At 42.8% G+C, this 15,274-nt stretch overlaps 1 protein-coding gene across 29 annotated transcripts in view; it reads left to right on the forward strand.

Moving 5' to 3' along the window:
* adgrl2a (adhesion G protein-coupled receptor L2a) overlaps positions 1-15,274 on the forward strand; it is a 118,790-nt gene that overhangs the window by 17,713 nt on the left and 85,803 nt on the right. For 2 of the 29 annotated variants that reach the window (XM_074635166.1, XM_074635179.1), the window contains exon 2: positions 2,020-2,215. The exons of the other annotated variants lie outside the window; for them this stretch is intronic. The gene's annotated coding sequence lies outside the window, so the exon portion shown is untranslated. The remainder of the gene's footprint in view (positions 1-2,019; positions 2,216-15,274) is intronic. 29 annotated transcript variants of the gene reach the window in all.

Raw genomic sequence — 15,274 nt, forward strand, 5'->3', positions numbered from 1 at the left:
GGAAATTACAAACACAATTATTTTCTTAATTATATTTCGTACATGATAGTTATTTTTTTGCTCTCATTTAATTTTTTTAGATTTATTCTTTTTATAATTAAGACAATTAAGACTTGTCTAATATAGACAACACACACACACACACACACACACACACACACACACACACACACAATGACCCTGTCTCACTCTTTGTGCTCTGTGAACAGGACGTGTCCTTATCTGTGCACAGCTGCAACACTATTTGGGAAAATATTCAATTTCTGTGTGACAGAGGAGAACCTGGGAGGCAAGGCTCTGAGCAAACAGCAGTTATTGCGGCTCTGCCTCAGCAGCCGAGAGCAAGGCCTGGCTGGGAGAGAGGGGGGATCTGCGGACGTCTGCCAGGGGAAGGAGTAATGTCTCGGCTGGATTATAGGAGAGCGGAGCACTTCCACACTTAAAAGCCCCTTTTTTCCAACAAGACAGGGCTGTTATTTAAGGGATGGTGTGTGTAAACACACCAGAGTAATATATTTCCTCTATATAGGCTGCTGTTGTCCTTGACAATTGTGACTCGATGTAAGTGAGATAAGTTTTACTCCTTGTGCCTTTTTATTATTTCCAAGAATAATTTTATGTTTGGCTGTGGGCGTTCTTTAGTATATTCAGACTGACATTGTTTCAGTGAAGTGCAAAAGTGGTAAGCAGTGTTCAACATTAGAATATCATTTTACTTTTGTTCAAATTACTTTTTTATTTATGTTTTTTTTTTTTTTTTTACGGGTGCTGTACTTAAGCTGTAGCTGTGGCGGTCTATCAAATAATTTACATACCTTTTATGTTGAGTTAAATATTATTTAGCAATTAAGTAGACTAAAATACTCTCCCAGAATGCCGGATGCAAAAGGAGGAAGTAGCAACGACCAATAAAAACTATTTAAAAAAAAGCACCAATAGGATATCTTCCAATGGGTGACATTGGAGCGAAGAGCGGGTTGTGATTCGCTAGTTCCTCTTATGTGTGTGAATACTGATGTACTGAGAGCGCTTTAATTCAGGACGCTACCGTAAGCGCTCACATATATTGAAGTTTGTATGTTGGAAAGCGGTCTTCAAAGCAACGTTGATTTTGAACGATCAAATACGCCAAACAGTAGTCAAACTGTGAGAAAAACACATGAGACATGCGAGTAAATGCACTCCAAAGCTCAGTGTGTGCTGGCTACTTTGCAGTTGAAATCCTGCCAGATGCATATAACATCTAATGTTTGCGCTTACTTTTTAAAGTGCATGCATCGCCGCATATTTTGCTCTATATGCTTATTTTGTTACGTGGTTTGGTTTGAAAGTCTGAGTCTTTTGATAAATGATATTTTATTGTACAGTATTTAGTTGGGGGAAGTGTGGAAAGCTTTGTTCTTGCAATGGGAGCTGCCAAGTCAGATGGAGTTGAGCGTCTGGTCTGGGAGTTTCAGAGGAATATCACAGGCATGGTAACTTGCTAAAAACTAAGCTAATCAACAAAATAATTGTCTGCTCAATTGCTACCATGCCAGAGACATCAAACACAGCCGTGGTTGAAAAAAAAAAACAATCAAATTATCTCTTAATGATTGCTCACGCTGACAGACGAGCGCTTTAGAGTTGGTTTGTGTTCGCGGGCGACATATGTGAGGAAGCATGAACTTTGAGGTCGCTCGCTCGTAAATCCTGTGTACATGCTCGTAATCTGCATAGATATCCATCATCACCTGTAATGAAAACAATTTTATCTTGTTATGTGGTTTTTGGCGTTGAAACAGAGAGAGCTGTATTAGTCTATTAATTTCCTGCAGTGAATCATGAATCCTGCTGCTTTTATCCTCGCAGCACCCTCCATGTGTGGTCCACAAACATTTTTTCTGTTTCCTCTATAGACTAAAGTTTGGCCCCTATGTCTGCTCTCTCCTCTCTCTCTCTCTCTCTCTCTCCCTCCCTCCCTCTCTCCCTCCCTCCCTCCCTCTCTCTCTCTTTCTCTGTCTTTCTCTCTCTGCGTAGATAATGTCTCTGCAAATGATTTAACCGCCCTCGTTGAGGCTCCTTCCAGTAATTGAACAAGCAGAGACTGGGTGCTTTACAGGAAAACAATAGTCATATTATCTCAGATCTCCACCACTCTGAGATTCAACAAAACACTACCTTGGATTGGACCTTGCCGACTACTTCGAGGGTCTGAATTGAAGAAAGGAACAAGGTTTGCTTTCTCTCCATTCACACAAAAGAAAAAAAAAAAAAAAGATGCCATTCATTTTCCGTAGGCGCGCGATATATATATATATTGAAAGTGTCGCATGATTGGAATGCATGTCTTGCAAGATGCACCTGAGGGGTAAAGTGCAGCCTTGGGTGGCACTTGGTTGACTTAAGAAGCATGCGCACGAGAGAGGCTTGGTAATAATTCATCAGAAATGTGTTGCAAACAGTGACAATGCTTGTAGCATTAATTAGAACAAAAATGTGTGCTAATTATGTTATTAGAATTATTAGATAATTTTAAATAAACACATTTATGCAGAATTTACACACAGCTATTATTATTATAATATTCTGATTATTAATATTATTATGCTTCAGACAAATCCCTTTACATGAGAATATGGCCTATGTTTCAGGGTGATTGCTCCAGGTTGGAATTCGTTTTGTTTTTGGCAGAGCAGGGGGAGCTTTGATTGTGTTGCTGTGGAGCAGAATTGACCTTGTGTGTCAGAATGAGGTTTTTCTACGCCTTGTTTCATACAGAGCACTCTTAGACTGAAATGGCCTTAGGAGGAGCTGCTCTTGACAGAGATGCATTGTTTCAGGCAGCCAATAAACCACTGCATTGAGTGGCTACATCTGTGAACCTCATCTTGACTACAGTGCGGGGCTAGCAACAACACGGCAACTGTCACAGCTGCACCTGCTGCTGCTGTCTCAGTACAGAGCCTCCCTCTCTGTCGAGCCATAGAGCCGCATCACTCTCCGCTCCGTGACAAGCCAGAGGCGATGGTCTCTGCTTGGGTCAACTGGAGAGGAGCTTCTTGGGAAAACATGTGAAAACAGGGGGGACGAAATGTCAGTCCCGAAAAGAGATGTTAAAATAAAAATTTGTGCCCCGAGGGCCAGGATTTGGTTCAGTTGGAGCTTGGGTATAGAACTCTTGTCTGTGAAACATGGTGGGGTTTAAGAGCGCTGGCTGAGTAAAACCTGACCACCACCTCTTGAGTGTTCATTCTCCAGCGCATTTGTCCAGCTACAGTAGCAGTCTGGGGTTTGACATGACAGCAATGTCTCTACCTAATACTGTAAATGATGAATAGAGATAAATGGAGCTGACTCTTGTGTACACACACGCCGCCATGCTCGTGTATTGAGGCCATTCAGAAGATGATCTGATCAGCTAAGAAGAGATTCAGGAGCATTAAAGGCTTTTAAATTTCATATGTGCTCATATTTGCTACGCTGCAGTTAGAAGTCACAATACTGGAATTACCAAACCTCCATTTTTGCGCACACTTTATTTGGTTCAGTGAAAAAAAACTGTTGGATCATGATGCTGTCTAAGGGAGGGGGAACAATGCCGAGAGGATTTTTCAGCCAGCAGAAGTGATGCAACATGTCCACTTTCCTGCCAAATTGAACTTAGGAGTGTGAAAAGCAATGCAGAGACACGAGGAGGGGGGCAGACGTGAATGCAGATAGTGTGGGATTAACACAGGGGAAGATTGAGCGACAGTGGCCGGTGACGTCTCTTTACAGCTTTGCTTGTACAGCTGTGCCAGGCCTGGCGTTCACTGCTGCCTGTTGGATCCAACTCCTCCTCCACCGCCGGGGGGTTAGGTAATCAACATCTTAAATACTGCAGATAAGTTGAGCTGTGTGTGTGTGTGTGTGTAGATGGAGACATCAAATTATTCATGTATTTATAATGAAAATTGGAAAAGCTTAATATTGACACCTCAGTGTGTGTATGTATGATTTGATCTTTTTGGCATTTGCACAGGAAAAATACATATACAGGCTGCCCTAATAATTCATCGTGCCTCCTTCTAAATGAGGTGTGAGGCGGCTCTGCTGGTGTGAATTCTGCCATAAATCACACGTACCCTGACTGCTTTATCCATTAGACCGACCTGTTTGTCTAATTCTGCTACTCAGTTCCCCAGCAAACTGGATTTAGTAATTAAGACGAGTGTGAGAATTGCAGCTTTTACTTGACACCTGGTATGTTAGCGCTGGGCGCGAGACACATAAATGTGGAGAAACAAGAAAAAATGGCCACGAAATGACAATCCGGTTGAGTTTAAGCTGCACTTTAGATTCCGCTAAATCAGGGCAAATGTCATGGTTATTATTTTTAGCCACTTTTTGAATCGCTGGTCACCTTTTATTTAACGTAAGCAATGGTAATAATTTAAAAGATATTCAGGGTATCATAATTGCGTCGCTGTCCTATGAAGTTTGTTTTCAGCTTTGTGACGATGCATTTCTTAGGTAGACAAATTATATTTTTAAATGGTTTATTTAGCTGAAAAAGTCTATAAAGGAAAACTTCAGTTCATCCGAAAAAGTCAAAATCCCCAAATTTTTAGATTTCTTTAGACAGCAAGATTTTAATTTTTTTTTATCTCATCAGTGTTCGTCAAAGTATTTTTTATAATAAATTAAGGTGTTTAATCAGCCCCGTAATGCCGTGACCCGTCTACTGAGCGGTAGACGAAGTTCTTGGATTCACTCGGACTGCGGAAATGTAATTGCAACTTGTTTAACAAAAAGTCATGTTCCAGGTTTTACAGACTGTTTTATGTAGCTGGTTGCAACTTCATAAAACCAGTCTATAAACCTTGAAATTACTTTTTGAAGAACCTTCCTTATGTGGAGATGGATGACACCGATTGGCAGACATTGCCTAATAAATCCAATGCCGAAAAGCTAAAATCGGCAAACTAATATAACATTTTTAATCTTGATCTACAATATACGTGTCTCTATGCTCTCATAAGAAACCTCAAATAGGAGCATTAAGACAAACATGTTTTTTTTTTTCTTCCCCTATGAATCACCCAATGATAAAATCAAAGCAAGGTTAAGTGATGACCAGACAGAAAGCTCTGAGCAAGCTGCACACATTCTCAAGTAGTGCATCTGTGCCCGGCAACACATGATTCATTTTTAGCTTCAGCATCAGCAGCTGAACCAATGTGATGAGTGCTATTCTGTAGTAGTTGATGGAAATAGGAGAAAAGCAGTGTAAAGAGGACAGTCAAATGGGGGGGGGGGGGGGGGGCAGAGACGGGTGCATTTTTGTCGTTGCAAAAAGTGGAGCCAGTGGCATTTCCGTCATTCATCAGGCCGAGTTGATTACTAGTGAGTCTGGAGTGAGCTGACAGGATGCGGCTCCTGCAGCCATTACCATCAGAAATAGGTCCGGCAGGCCCGGGGGTAGGCGTGGAGCGGCAGCTCCAAGAGGCCGAGACCTGCCTAAAGGATGGAGAAGTTTCATGGTTTGCTCGATCACATCCATACGGTATAGAGGTGAAGATGTTAAGATATTTCGCGTGACTCTAACAGATCTGCCGACGATGAACCCCGGGAACTTTTGCTCTGTAAATGGTAGTGTTGAAATGCAGCTACCAGAAACTGAAGCCGAGTCTAACAATCAGCGAGAGACTGTGAACGCTGCAGACACTGCAACGCCTACTCACTTTACCGCGAGGGCCAAAAAAGCGATCTTTCATTCCCTCACCTGAAAAGGCTCGTGGGCTCCTGTGCATAATGGAAGCAGTGTAGCGGAGGGAGGGGTGTGCAGTGCACACATCACCCGCGGGACAATATTCTAGAGATCACTGCCACGACTCTCTCTCTCTCAGCTGCATAACTTGGTATTTAACAGAAGTTAAACATTTTGTGCCAAGACAGAAATGTGTAATGAAGCTTCCATAACGCGATTCATACAACTGGAGCATGCAGCGATAGCCCCCAAACAAAAGTGCTAATTGACGCTGAGGATATTTTGGTGTATAAAAACATAGAAGGATGACAGAGATGGAAAATATTCACAGGACAGGGCTGAATATTTATTAGCTAGACGAGAATATCTCCTTTGAAGTTACAGTGAATCACTGCTTTTAACCTGTGGTTGTTATTCACAAGCTTTCTTTTTTGTTAAGTCACATTTTAGTAGAGTTTGTGGAATGCAAATCAAGACGTTGCTTTTAAAGCGTTATGTTTTTCTATTTTAATTCAGTAAATTATTAATGTATGCATTTGTGTTTCAGAGTCTCGTAAAACACATAGGATGCTCCCCGTAGTTCGAAGTGTTGATCGGCTTTTCATGTATCTTGAAATCGAACCTGCCCTGGTTGACAGTAAAGTATAAACATGTTTTTATAATTGAGCATCAAGCAAACACAGTCTTATCACACTTAACTAGCTGGTGCTTTTCCGTGTTTTGCGATGACAGGTTTTCTAAAACGCAGCTGAAAAGGGCGGCGATGGCAAAAGGTCCAACTCTAACTATGTGTGTGAATTCAAGGAAGTGTCTTACAAGGCATCAGATTGCACTGTAATTTAACAAGACTATATTAATTATGTAAAATGCAAAACTCATTAGAAAGTGCATCTCCTTCTCATGTGTCTCTTTTATGTTGTATCAGATCACTACAGCGTATACACAAAGACATTAGTTGTTGGTTATGTTAACAGGAAGAGGTCAAGGAAAGGTACTTTATGATATTATCTTGAAGCTCTTTTTGGCAAATAAAACATCATCTTTCATCCTCACGGCTCTGAATTCGTGCAAACCGCCTCACAGAGGCGCTTGTTGTTGTTCAGAGGAGACTTTTCCTCCTCAGCAAGAGCCCTTGTCGAAGCGCGGCGTTACCTTCTCTCCCAACGTGGGACTCTGTTATCACACTCACTTCATATTCATAGTGAGTCTTATTCTCCTGTCATTATTTTGTGTAACTTAGAGCTGTAGCAATTACACTTCAGTGGATTACCTATGCAGAGATACAGAGATTAGAATCTCTGCTTCGTTCTACCTCCGGCGCGGCGGTTCAAAGGTGCGACCCCGCGCCGCAATCCGCTATCGTTTGGCGGAGCACGAAATTGGTCAACCTTTCAGAGTTTGTTTGGGAATTTGAATCCCTTTGGTATTCAAAACAGGAGGGCCTTATGACAGGGAGATAATTTCCTAGTGAATGTTTTATCGCCGTCTGCTTGACAGTCTCCTGTATCTGTGTGCTCCCTCTCTCCTTGTGTCTTTAGATTCCCTGACTTTGGTCCAGCTATTCAGAGAGAGAAAAGAAAAGAACAAAAAAAGAAAACCCTGTTTGTCGTCCGCCCCCCCTCCTTGTTATCACAAAAGAGCAAACACATATTAAACATACACAAGGTGCAGGAGCAGTGATTGCTGTATCTGCTGTCCTACTGTGGGTGGCAGAGGACGATAGCATAAGCCACACACCCATTTACATATTTTTCTTTAATCATGGCAAGCCTGAATCATGGTCAGCTGGAATGAAGCGGGGCATATTTTTGAAAAGAGGTATTTCTGACTCGAACAAACCGTTATATTTTTTAGCCTACTGTCTGTTTTTACCATCTTTCTCCTGTAGTATGCCATGTGTTTAGATTCGGGCAAAGCTTTCACTCTCTTCTACTGAATGGAAGCCAAGAAATGTTTGCTTGATGACATCTCTCACATCCAAATTGAAGTTGAAACTTATTTAAAAATCTACTCTTAGTCCTAAAGAGGCTGATCCATTGTACAGAAAGGAGTGAGATCCTATAGCACCTTAGTTATTAAAAAGGGGGTGGGGGGGTTGAATGAATGAGCCAATCTGAGCTTGTTTGCATCACAATCCCCGACTCAGTGCTGATGTTATGCTAATGAACACTGAGGAGAAGGCTCAGCCCCAAAACTGTCCGCTCTCTGTCACAGCTGAAAGTGGGGAGAGGGCAAGGAGTAGTGACACTGGAGCCGCACGAGGAAATCTAACGACGCAGCCCGAAAACTCAACACAAATTACTCTATTTTGTCACGTTGCTGTGTATAAATGTGGTATTAGATCCTTTTTTAAAAAGACCATTTTTCGTTTCATGTTATTGTGCAGCCGAGCGTGTGAAGCGATCATTTCTAAATGCCTTTTTAGACATTTTCTCCGTCTGGAAAAACCCCACAAAAACAAAGGCCAATGCACCGTCATCAGGTTGAACAAGCACCATTACCTGTCAGGGCAGTATACTGATTGAGGATTTAAGGGCTGCATTCAGGAAAAGACTACACCCACTTCTTTTGTCTGCGCTTCCTGACGAGACACAGAGCTATACCTTGTTTTAGGTTGACATACGCCGCCCCCCCCCCCCCCCCCCCCCCTCACCCCCGTCTCACAAAGGCATTCATGCCATCTTTTTAGATTGAAAATAGATACGGCAGCGCTGGGGTAGAAATGTGCTAAGATGAAGTACATCCACTCCACTGCTAAAATATGTTGTGTAGTATTGCTATGAGGGTAAGGTCTGTGTGCTGTTTTCTATTTTAGTGAGGACTGAGATTATGTGGTGTCCCTTTTTTTTGGCCCTGTTTGTCCTTCCTCTGGGCCACAGAAAGGTTAAAAGCCTCAATTAGACGCTGAGCCAAGGTCGGCCACGTTATGCACAATGCCTCCAATCTGAAAGAATTAGCATCCTTCAAAAATCAAAACACCGCTTTCCAAGCGGCTGCAATTTAAGCATTTTCCGAGCGATTTTAGAAATATTCAAAGTCTTTTTCGATGCTTTTTTTTTTTAGCAAATGTGTGCTGAGAGAAAAATATATTCCGGGGTGCTCAAGTGCAATGATGAGGTGAATCCAGGTAAAAGCTAGCATTAAGCCATTGTTAAATATACCAGTCACACAGGAGGAGCTGTAGCTCAACAAGCACAGCAAACAAAGAGGAGAAGGATTTTGGGAGCTTTTAGATGTGGATTGTGCAAAATAGACTCAATATCAGGATCGCACATTCACTGTAAGCCAATGATTTACTTAATGACACATCTTTCATTCAAGGTGCAGTTGAAACATATTCCCCCAGTCTTTTTGGTCCCAGAGATAATTGCTCAGTTTCTCATTGCTGAAACGAGTAAAGACGTGGATAAATGGCTTATTCTCCTTCTCGCTCCGCTCCCATTTTAAACGTGTCTCTCACAAGTCATCTTCTCCGTTACCTTCTTGGTGTTTTTTGTTGCTGCCCACTACCTTAAAAATTCATCATCCTGTTTAATAACGCCTCGCGATCACAGTGCATTATTGATAGCGAGGTCCTTAATAGGAGGATGGAGCAGGGGGTTTTTAACCATTCAGCTGCTCATTTTGAAAAGCCGGGTGGGGGGGCACAAAAGCTGCTTACTGGTGCGTATCCGAGTAAATACAGCACATTATTATCATAGACTAAAACCAGTCCCTGTTGATCCAAAAGGGCTCGGCCCCCTTCTCTGCAAACAAACATGTTGTTTCAGATGAGTGGAAACGCTAAAAATAAATAAGTGACACAAGCTGCCGAACTTAATGACAGTTTGTCAACGAACGTGACCACAATGAGCAAATGTCTGACCTCAGCTGTTTATTTGTTAGTTCAAACAACATGAATGACTCGGGACTCTTTTACCGGCCGACACTCGTTAGTTCTGTGTGCAGTTGTTCATGTTTTTGCTCGACTTTGCTCGGCCACATTGTGTTATTTTTGCATGAGCGCAACGATGATCGTACTCGGGCTGAAAATTGAGAAGATGAGTTTGGGAGAGCGTCTGGGCCAACTGCCGAGCTCGGTTGTTATAAATAATACCTGATCTGTTTTGACTAATTTAACCATGGCAAACTGGATCACACAGCAAACGCTTCTTTCCCGGTGTCCTAATGTGCTCTCCGACCAACGGCCCTGCAAAGTATTTATGTGCACGTACTAATTGGATTGGGTTTCTTGGACAGGAGAGTATACGCTACATATTGCATGCGCTCTGTGTATTCCAAGGTGAACCGTGCCGTGTCAAGGACTTATTGGACTTGATTGGCAGGTGCTATCACCATGAGATGCCCATATAATGGCAGGGCTCCCATTCCTGACCTTCCTATTTATCTAGCTGTATTAATGTCAGCCTATTAATTCCTAAGCGGAGGAACATTTGGCAAAGACACCGTTTAACGGCCCTGGCTGAATCATTCTTATCGCAACAGACCTGAAAGGAATAGTTTCGTGCTATCAGCAAGTGGAAATGACATTTTGAAATTTCATTTGAGATAATCCACTTCACTTCCCAGTAAAACATCAAAATTACACCTAAAAACGTATGGAACCTGTATTAAAACTTTGTTACCGTGGCAAATCATCTGGCTATAATCCGTGTGGACAGACAGGTGTAGGTATCTTTCAGCGCTAATAGGATTTTTGTTGCATTGCTAAAGTGATTATGAGGCTACGGATTTAATATATATTCAAGCAGAGGGCAAAGTAGCACTCAGCGCCTAGGGATACAGTTAAAAACATGTGAGACCTATAAAAAAACACATTATTTATAAATGAGGGAATACTCACTGATAAACGTGGCTTTCTCAAATTTAAAACTACACCTGAAATATATTTTTTTTTTCCATCTCATTGTTCTTGACAATGCTTCCATTTTTTTGTCTCCATAAATGTATTGATGAGTCAGAGTGTTCCAACGTTTGGCTCATGATTGCTTTATTTAGTAGCCATATGTCCTGACCAGTGGGGAGTACTCTAATCGATTAATTGAGTGGCTCATAAAAATGATCAATGGTGCAGACACTAAGAGCTATGAGCATGACAAGCGCCACGCTTATGTCACACGCTCCGGCTCTCTTGCATGCTACTGTATTTTCTGTGGAAGTGCAGCGGCTTGCATAAGAGCTGGGTAATGACTCATTTAATCCAAACGTTATGATCCACATATTCAAAAAAACAATTGTTTTTATGTACTCTAATATGATGAAATGGGTTAGGTAATATCTGAGAATGACAAGTAACTGTCAGCCTGCAACACAGTGTAAGTACAAGGGATGCCCGTCTTAATCAGATATCTCTGGCCATAATATGTTTGAACTATCTGAGATATTATTTTTTGCTTATGGTATTCTGATAAAAAGTTATATAACAGCTTTAAAGGTGCTCTATATAATACCCAGAGCATTAATATAGCAGCAAACTATTTGCTGTCTAAAGATATAGAGGAGTTACCTCTACCTGAGCAGAGATTGAAGTCACTCTCCCTCTGTGTGTGTTGTAATCGGAGCTTCTCTGTGCTTTGTTGACTTAGCTAGGCTGGCCTCGCGTGCTTTTAGTGCATGTCGTGCATGTCGTGCATGTGAGTGTGCCCCATTGGCTAGCTCACAGATCCTTCTTCGCACTGATGTAATACGGCGGTTACAGCTGATAACGCCGTCCCAACCGACGGCGTCGTTGCAGAAGCGTAGCAAGTAAAGCAAGTAAAGGAGTAAAGTCAAGAGGGCACACACAGTAGGTTCTTCTCATTTATTATACAGAATTCAGACTAGCGCCACCTGCTGGTATGGAGAGTTATTCCCTCTCACGCAGGCGGAGAACGTACGTGGTAGTTTGCCGTTGGCTGTAGTCTGTATTCTGTATAATATTGTGTGTTTGGCCAAGACACAGGCGATGTGAGGTGACGCAACAGTCGTCCTTCATTGCCGCTATATTTCTTTGACCCCCCCCTCATACTTTGCTTTGTTTCCCCCTTCTCCCTCTTTACCTCCCCCCCTCCCTCCCACAACTAGCTGAGCAGTCCCGTTGTGCAGCATGCGTGTTGACCTGGTATTTCCCTGGCTGAGCTCCCGTCAGGGTCAGGGCCTGCGTTTGGGGCGCCAGCAGTCACACAGTGTTTGGTTGGGTGTCATTCAGCTCCTCTGGCCCTGTGCTGCTCTCAATCATTCCCTCAGCAGAGGGGTCAGCCTCTGATTCCTCCCTGCCCCACATCTGACTCAGTGGGGCGCCAGACTCATCCGATCACCAGCCCAATCTCTCCCCCTCCGGAGTGCGAATTTTCTGATTTACGCTTGCAAATTGTACATCTTCAGCAGTGTCAAAGCAGGAACACAATCTCTTTTGGGAATATATTTCCTCCACGGCTGAGGCTGAGTGTTCTGTGACTGAGCCCTGTGTCCCCAGGTAGTTCAGTTTTTCCCTCAAAGTGGGTAAGAGAAACAGAGATAAGAGGAGTCTTATAGTATGTATGAATTCATGTATGAGGATGCTGTTGGGAAAACCCAATAGAAACCAAATGTGTTCCCTCCATTCAACATGTGGTGGTCCGTTGGTTCTGATTTCCATTTCAGTGAATCTCCGGCCCCATATTTCCCTTCCTTTGCATCCCTGTGATGTTCCGTGACAATTAACATCCCGACTCTTTCTTGAGGTTTGTTGAAAGCTCAGGGGCTAATTCGAGGGTCAAGCAAGACTTGCAAGCTGTCAATCTCTCATTGTAACTCGACCCCCCCTCCCCCATTCAGGTTCTTTATTCTTGGTCCCCCCTCCATTCTCCCAGACCTCGTTTTATAGAATAGCCCAACTCTTCTTCTATTCTCCTGTGGCCCTCTAACAGCTAGAGAGGGACAACCAGGAGCTTTGTCTAAGGAGCCCGGCATTCTTTGACATCTGCCTCTTGTTTTCAGACCCCCGCCGCATTCAAATTTCAAACTGTCCTTTTCAATCAGCCCCCCTCCCCTCCCATCTAATAACCCCCTTCCTCCCGGTTACTAAGCCTTTTATTTTTTTCGTTCTTAAGAGGGCCAACTGGGATCCTGCAATTCACAATTTTGTCACTCAGTTGTCGATTATAAAGCATTCTGTTGTATTGTGAATATATCAAGCACACATATGTTTGAAGCCTCTGGGCCCATACCCCCGTGGCTTCTCCATTTCTCAGAGTACTTAAACACATGTCTGCAATGACTTCATATTTAGCCAAAACAGCGCATTGCCTGTTGACATTTTAGCAATCTGTGCTTAACAATCACAGAAAATTGCCTTCATCGCTTGTCTGGTGCATTAGAAGCAGCCGCGTTGATCATGATGCTCTTCATCATCTGTCTATCCCCCCTCCCCGTATAAACTCCTAACCCCAGCACAGCACACGTTGCCGATGCTAAAACCCGCTCCGAAATCACACCCAAGTCGAGGGCTATTTAAGAAAACAGCCAAGGTGCGATCTCCGTCGGATTCTGTTTCAAGGCGGAGCGAGAAAAGAAACCCCCAGCTGAGAGGGGAGACCTCAGCACGTTTAATGAGAACGGCAGTCTCCCTTCTAGTCTGCGCCTTTGGTGTCTCAGCATGTTAAACACTCACAGCATGATGCAAAATATATTAAAGTATAGGACTGTTATCATCGATTTACAGAACACCCATCCCCATGTACTAGGGATCTACATCTGCATCGTTTTTTTCGTAGCGGGGGGTCTCGGCTGCCTCGGAGGCAAAACTGCGTAAAGGCATTTTGTCTTTGTCTCCACGTTCTGACACAGGAGGTCTGTTGAGCACGCCGCCTCTTTTTTACACTAAGCAATGATGACAGGGGAGCAAGAATAATCATATTGATTCAACGCTGTTATCTCAGGCAGAGACTTATAATAGTTTGTTTACATATGTAAACACAAGCACCCGCAGCCACCAAAGACACACAAATATAGTGAAATGCATGCTTTTTTACCTGTTTCAGATGTAATTCATGTTTACTCAGGTATTTCATTTGCAAAACAGAGGAATAAAACACTACCTTGTGTTGATCGTTTTGGGGTTAAGAAGGCAATGTGGTATGACAGAAGACAAGTTTTGGGTTAATCTGTATTGGGACAATCAGTGTGTGCACGTGCACACTCTTATCATTTACAACCAGAGTAAGGTAACTAATTATTGCAACTACCATATAAAGACCATAACCAGGTTATCTATCTGGTGTCAAGGTCGTAAGCCAAGCAGGCATAGCATCAGTCTTTGAAATTGCACTTGGCAGGTATATCCCATAGTGTCTGTGTTTTGATTCTGCGCACGTACCACAGAGGTCATGGAGTGAACCACATGCAAAGTGGGACTACATTTGATAAAAGAATGACAAGGCTAGGCATGGTGGGAAAATAAAACTAATATTTCTGAGTGACAGTGAAGCGAATTTAATGCTACAACTAACACCTCAAGTGATAGTTCCTGATGTGGGAATCTGCTTTGTAAAAACGTGATGCTAAAAACAATTATCACCAAAGATGTCGCTCCATTTTCCTGTTATATTACTATTTCCTGTTGGTCTTTATATGAAGTTAGATACCAAACAACTCATGTAAACTTACTAGGGAAACCGGGCCATCGTGATCCACGTAAACACCTTAGACAAACTGTTACTTTAAAGGTTCTCGATACAATATTAAGAGCGTGTGTATGACTGATTTAATGAGACAGAAATAAGACAGAAGTGTTAATAATCTGTAAAATACTACAGCTTTTTTACTGTTGATGTACAGAGCAGTAATCTTGGATGTTGAGGTCGTGGTCGGTGAGGCTCGTCCGACTTTCCGAGTCGTAAAATCCCATTTCAGGGGGCGTTCCAGTTCAAATTTCGGACTGGGAACTTCAAATGGAATGCAGCATTTTAGTGCATGTGAGCTCACGGCCTTCGCTCTGCACTGCTCTCATACGGAGGTTACAGCTGATAACGCCGTCCCCAGTTGCGGAAGTGTAGCACCCACCCTCCCGTTTCCACCCAAGTTAACACTGTTAGCTCTGTCAGCCGTTGTTTCACTGTTAGTGTTGTTAACACTGTTAGCGTTGTTAACACTGTTAGCTACGAGCCGCCGGCTCAGCCGTCACCATGTTGAGAGCTCTGCGGAGGCAACAGAAAATGCTCCCAATCCCAATTTAGCACATTTAAGCTGAGTAAATTATTTTGTGCATGACAATATAATGACTGACTGGGATTATTATCACTCGCATGTAAATGAGTGCGTGATCTAAGTGTTGTCTGTCTCACTAAGTGGACAAAACAGTAAGACTGTGTGCACGGATGAAGCCCCTTAAGCCTATATGCTCACTATGTTCAGCTTTATAGTGGAGCCAATCTGCTTAAGGCCTCGTTATACTGTATGGACCTCGAGTGTAGGCTGATTAGTCGTAGCCTGATAGACTTAATTGGTGCCACATGCTCTGATCATCTAAAAGACATGGGTAAGCGTTTTGTTGCAATCCAATATGTTTGGTCTCCGTGATCAACT

This window comes from Sebastes fasciatus, chromosome 5 (genome assembly GCF_043250625.1).
Source record: "Sebastes fasciatus isolate fSebFas1 chromosome 5, fSebFas1.pri, whole genome shotgun sequence".
NCBI classification, from domain to species: domain Eukaryota; kingdom Metazoa; phylum Chordata; class Actinopteri; order Perciformes; family Sebastidae; genus Sebastes; species Sebastes fasciatus.